We start from the raw sequence: 5,561 nt of genomic DNA on the forward strand, positions 1-5,561 counted from the left end.
ATGACCTGCTCCCCCGCAGTACAGAGATTGTTTGCCCGACGTCTCTGGCGTTCTTCAACCGTTAATGACGGTCGCGTCAATCCCAATTGCACGGGTTCGGGCATCTCGGTGGCTTCCGGGTTCCGATTCCCAACAGGAGAGGTAGACTGGAACGGAATGCTAGGTAGTACCCATGTTGGTCTCTGACCCTGGCTGGACCTAGCGTTCCCGCAATCTGCAGTCGATCTGGACGGCCAGAGTTATGAGGTCTTCTAAGGTATCGGGTATGCCCACTCTGGCTAGTTTGTCTTTAAGTGACTCGGATAAGCCCATGCAGGGCTGCATCATTCCAATGGGTGTCCCCCATCCAACGTCTGAACTCCGAGGCGTACTCTTCCGCTGCTCAGCGACCTTGTCTGAGTGTATGCAGGGCTGTTTCAGCCGATGCTGCCCGCTGCGGGTCGTCATATAACACTGCCATTGCTTTAAAAAACGTTGTTACCGAATCCAGATGTGGATGGCGGATCTCGAGTAGTCGGTGGGCCCAGCCCTGGGGTTCATCTTGCAGTAGGGATATAATGAACCCCACCTTCACAGATTCTGCAGAAAATGTCCGCGGCTGCAGCTCAAAGTATAGTTGGCATGCATTGCGGAATGCCCTGAATTTTCCTCGATCCCCATTGAACCGTTCCGGCATCGGTACACGGGGTTCCGGTGGAGGCATTGAGACCATTGCTCCGACAAGAGGTTCCGAGGGGTTCCTGGTCGAAGATGGAGTAACCGGTTTCTGAGATGTGGATGCCGGCGAGGCTAGCGTTTGAATACGACCTTCCAGATGTGTGTAACCCTCCTGTAGCATTTTAACCGCTTGGATGAGCGCCGCCAGATGTTGGCATATATCGTCCAGCGGGGATGGTCCTCTTCCAGGCTCAGTCATGGCCGTATGGTTCTGTCACGATCCACCCGGCGGTATCTCTAGCAACCCACAGAATGGGATTCCCCAGGGTGCGGGGTCTAAGCCCCAGTCTGCTTATTCACCAGGGACCCTGATGGTGGGGATGGACTTGGAACAGACTGAGACCAGGTCGGGACTCCTGAGTACACCCGACTGTGGTAGAGTGAACCACCGGAGGTATGTATCGGAAGAGAGCCTGATGTGAAGAGGCTGGCAGACCTGGGCAGTGGTGAGCGGATCCGTGCAGGATGGATGGATGACAGAGTATGTGTAGCGTAGTCAGGCAGGCCGGGTCGGTAACAGCAGAGGCAGAACGGTACAGAGCAGCAGACAGAGAGTAGTCGGGTCACAAGCCAGGTTTCAGCAACAGGAGGTCAGGTAATCAGGAGTAAGCAAAAGAATAGTCAGACGAGCCAGGGATCAGAGCAGGAGACGGTCAGCAGAGGTCAGAGTCAAGCAGGGTCGGCAACAAGGTATCTCACACAGGTACAGACGAGCAGGGAATAGGGAATGAAGACCATACGGCAATGTGAGCATTGCATGAGCTGGTTTAAATAGCCCGCCCAGCGCCAACAGGCGCGCCTGGGTCCTAGTGCCTGTCCGGCCGTCATTGGTGACAGGCGCGCCTGGGTCCTAGTGCCCACCTGCCTGTATGTCTTGTTGGGATCCTACAACTGTGCAGATTCGTGCGCCGTGGTGATCTCTGGGATTCCTGACAAGGGCCCTTAAACCCCTCGCGTATTTTATTGTATTGTTACTGTACTGTCCCATGTATTGTCTCCCATTGTAATGTACAGCGCTGAGCAAACTGTTGGCGCTATATAAATACTGTATAATAATAATAATAATAATAATGTCATCAGAACAGGATGCAAGAAGGTTACCAGTGGGATCCCACTTTATTGCGGTCACTTCATTTGTGTGTCCCTGGAATGTGTTTATTGGCCTGTCTTGTCCCAATTTGCAGACATGAATGCACATATCTGTACTGCATGATGCAAACGTGTTGTTACTTTGCCAGTCCACATCTAACGCTGGTGCCGTGTGAAAAGGAAACTGTTGTTTTGCCCCCCCTGTGTGCGTCCCAGATTATGGTCGTCTTGTCTACGCCTGCACTTTAAATAATATTTCCTTTCTTGTCCCATTTCAAGGCAAATATAGGTCCTTTGTGTTGCCCCAAGGTGCTTGCAAGGGTTCCATCTTCTGTCCAGATTCTGGCAAAGCCATCATAGGATCCAGTGTCTAGAAGTGTTCCTTCACTATTGCAATCTAAGGATCCTTGTTACTAGGACCATCTTGCCCCCCCCCCTCGTATACAGTGTCTAAGGACCAGCTGTGTTGAAGCACTAGTGCTGTTTTCACTGAGATTCCATATCCGTGCCGTCCAATCACCTGACCCTGATGCCAATAGATCACTAACTGGGTTCCAGGCACAAACCAACACTTCTGATTCCTGACCACGTAATACTACTGCTTTGCTAGATGGGATTTCTACATCTCCATCAACTTCCATCCTATCAGTGTGGTTATTTGCCAGTCCCTGTCCTCCATTCTCCTCCCCGTTTGCTGCATTTTCCCCATTCTTCGCAGATGGCTGCTGGTTGTTTGCCGTTGCAGCGGCTGCCTGTTGCTGCACAAGCTTGTCTCTGTATGCCTGCTGTCTTGTCTGTACCACATCAGGTATAACTGCATCAATCAGGGAGATTCCATCGTCCTCCCGTCACAAAGTGTGCCATCCTCATCAATGCTCACTTCTGCCTCAACATACTGCAATCCTTTGTGAATGATGGAAATGAAAGCAGCAGGTGGCACCAGGGCACCATTGATATCAGACCGGCTGATATGGCTCTCTATACCAAAAGTGAATGCTGAATGGGAGAATCCCGACTCCTGCAAGTATCGCTACACCACAAAGTATCCTCATCACGGCTTATACTCATCTTTATGCCACCTAAACCAGGACTTCCCAGCAAACTGAGAAAAGACACCTTTGCAACCTTTGACTTCAGATGTTATGGCAGTCCTTCCATGTGATGGCTGCATTAGTTTTCTCTTTTCAAGCCAAGCACATCTTCTCGTCCGAAAGTCACACTCTAAAAGCCGGTATAGTACTGGAGCAAACAACAAGGGAATCTTGGCTCCGTGATGGAGGAACCGCGTGTGCACCCGGATTCGCCTTCCTTGGTTACACGTCCATCACTCCCGGGGCAGCGGCAGCCGGTAAGCCGCTTATGTGGAGGAAGATCGGTAAGAGACGAGGGGGGGAGACAGGAAAGTGCGACCCCCCCTCAGAGTTCCACAACAATAAAAAGTGTTAAGTGTTTAACCCCTCGCCTACAGAGCACTTCTACCCCCTTCTTTACCAGGACAATTTTCAGCTTTCAGCGCTGCCGCACTTTGATTGACAATTGCACGGTCATGCAACATTGTACCCATATGAAATTTTTATAATTTTTTTCTCACAAATAGAGCTTTCTTTTGGTGGTATTTAATCGCCGCTGGGTGCTTTACTTTTTGTGCTATAAACAAAAAAATTGCAAAAAATTAAAAAAAAAAAAAAGTTTCTTTGTTTCTATTATAAAATTTTTCAAACAGGTAATTTTTCTCCTTCACTGATGTGCATTGATGAGGTAGCACTGATGGGCACTAATAGGTGGCACTGATAGGCAGCACTAAAGGGCACTGATAGACAGTACTAATGAGGTGGCACGGATAGGTGGCACTGATAGGCATCACTAATGAGGTGTCAGGGATAGGCGGCACTGATAGGTGACACTGATGATGGGTACTGATAGATGGCACTGATAGGTGGCACTGACTGGCATCACTGCTGGGCACTGACTGGCACAACCACTGGGCACTGACTGGTGGCACTGACTGGCAGCTCTGCTGGGCTGCACTGGTGGGTGGCACTGGTGGGCAGAGGTAGGTGGCACTGGTGGACACAGGTGGGTGGACACAGGTGGGTGGCACTTATGGGCACAGGTAGGTGGCACTTATGGGCACAGGTAGGTGACACTTATGGGCACAGGTAGGTGCACTGCTGGGCACAGGTGGGCAGAACTTGTGGGTGGCACTGCTGGGCACCGATCATCAGGGCACTGATCGTCAGTGCCCTGATGATCGGTGCCGATCCCTGCTCTGACAACTGCCGGTTCTCGGCAGTACTTTCCTCACAATCTGACAGCGTGAGGAAAGTGCAGCCGAGAACCGGCAATTGAATTTCCCGCTGATCAGCGTGTCATTGGACACGGCTGATCACGTGGTAAAAGGCCGCTGTGATTGGCCTTTTACCACATCATGTGATCAGCTGTGTCCGTAGGACACAGCGATCACGGAGATAGCTGGGGCGCGCAGGAGAGCGTGTTCTGGGAGGACATCATATAACGCCCACCCAGAACTGGCCGGCCGCACTGTAGCCGTCATCTGGCTATCTGCGGTCGGCAAGAAGTTAAAAAATTAAAAAAAAGACAAGTTTTAAAAATAAAAAAGGTTTTACTGATAAAAATGTTTTAGTTTTACACAAAACAGTTTCAGTGTTAAAAAATAAATAAAACAAAAAATAGTTTATGTGCTAAAAAATAAAAAAAAATGCTTTAGTGTTAAAAAAATAAAAACATTTATTATTGTTAAAAGATAAAAATAAAAACTATTTCATCCCTGCCCCCCCTTCTCTCTCCCCGCCCCCCTCTTCCTCGCTCCTCCTCTGTCTATCCCTAACTCCCCACGTAGCTCTGGAGAGTCATTACCCCCACCGATCAAATTCTTTCTGATATGTTACTACCTCTTACTAATATTTGTATTCACTGGACACCATCAGATATGCTGCATTGTTTTCTTGGCTCTTCCCCTCCCCCTCTATATACAGACATTGATACTCTGCATACTTACCCCTGAATCTTGTTGTCAATATAATGTCTAATGCCTCCTGCTAATGTCTCCATCCCCATGTTATCATGACAAGAAAATTGTTTGAACAAGAAAAATAAAAAATGTTAATAAAAAAAAGTGTTAAAAAATAAAAAATGTGTAGTGTTAAAATTAATTTTTTTAAGTGTTGGGGTTAAAAATAAACAATTTTATTGTTAAAAACTAAATAAAAACAAAAAATGTTTTTGTGTGAAAAAATAGAAAATGTTTTAATGGTATTTTTTTTTTAAACTTGTAGTGTTAAAATAAATTACAAAAAATTTTAATGTCAAAAAAAAAATAAAACGGTTTTATTGTTAAAAAAATAAAAATAAAACATTATGTTAAAAAATTAAAAGGTTTAGTGTTAAAAAAAAGTAAAAAATTAAGTTTTAGTGTTAAAAGTAATAGAAATAAAAAAAGTTTTATTGTAAAAAAAAAGAAGTTTCGTGTGTCCTGTGTTGTGTATGGATTGGTGCAGGTCAGGACTACAATCCCCTCCCCCCTCCATACGAGGACAGGTGTGTGCTGTGGGTGGGGAGTTGTAGTTCCAGCTCACGCCTGCAGTACCCATGTTCCCACACTAGATGTCTCCCCCGCTCAGCCCCGCTCCGCCGGCTCTCCATCCCCGGCTGTCCTCATTAACCCCTGTGTGTCCGGCGGGCGGGGTGCCGGTGGGGTGTCGGTCCCTCCTCCCCGGTGTGCTCAGTATGGAGGG

General features: G+C 47.6%; 1 pseudogene; it reads right to left on the minus strand.

Moving 5' to 3' along the window:
• Positions 1–382: 382 nt before the first annotated feature.
• LOC149450401 (F-box-like/WD repeat-containing protein TBL1XR1 pseudogene) lies at positions 383–2,874 on the minus strand (annotated as a pseudogene).
• Positions 2,875–5,561: the final 2,687 nt, after the last annotated feature.

Source organism: Staurois parvus, unplaced genomic scaffold, assembly GCF_062004578.1.
Source record: "Staurois parvus isolate SC_StPar_1 unplaced genomic scaffold, SC_StPar_1.0 ptg000575l, whole genome shotgun sequence".
Lineage (NCBI taxonomy): Eukaryota > Metazoa > Chordata > Amphibia > Anura > Ranidae > Staurois > Staurois parvus.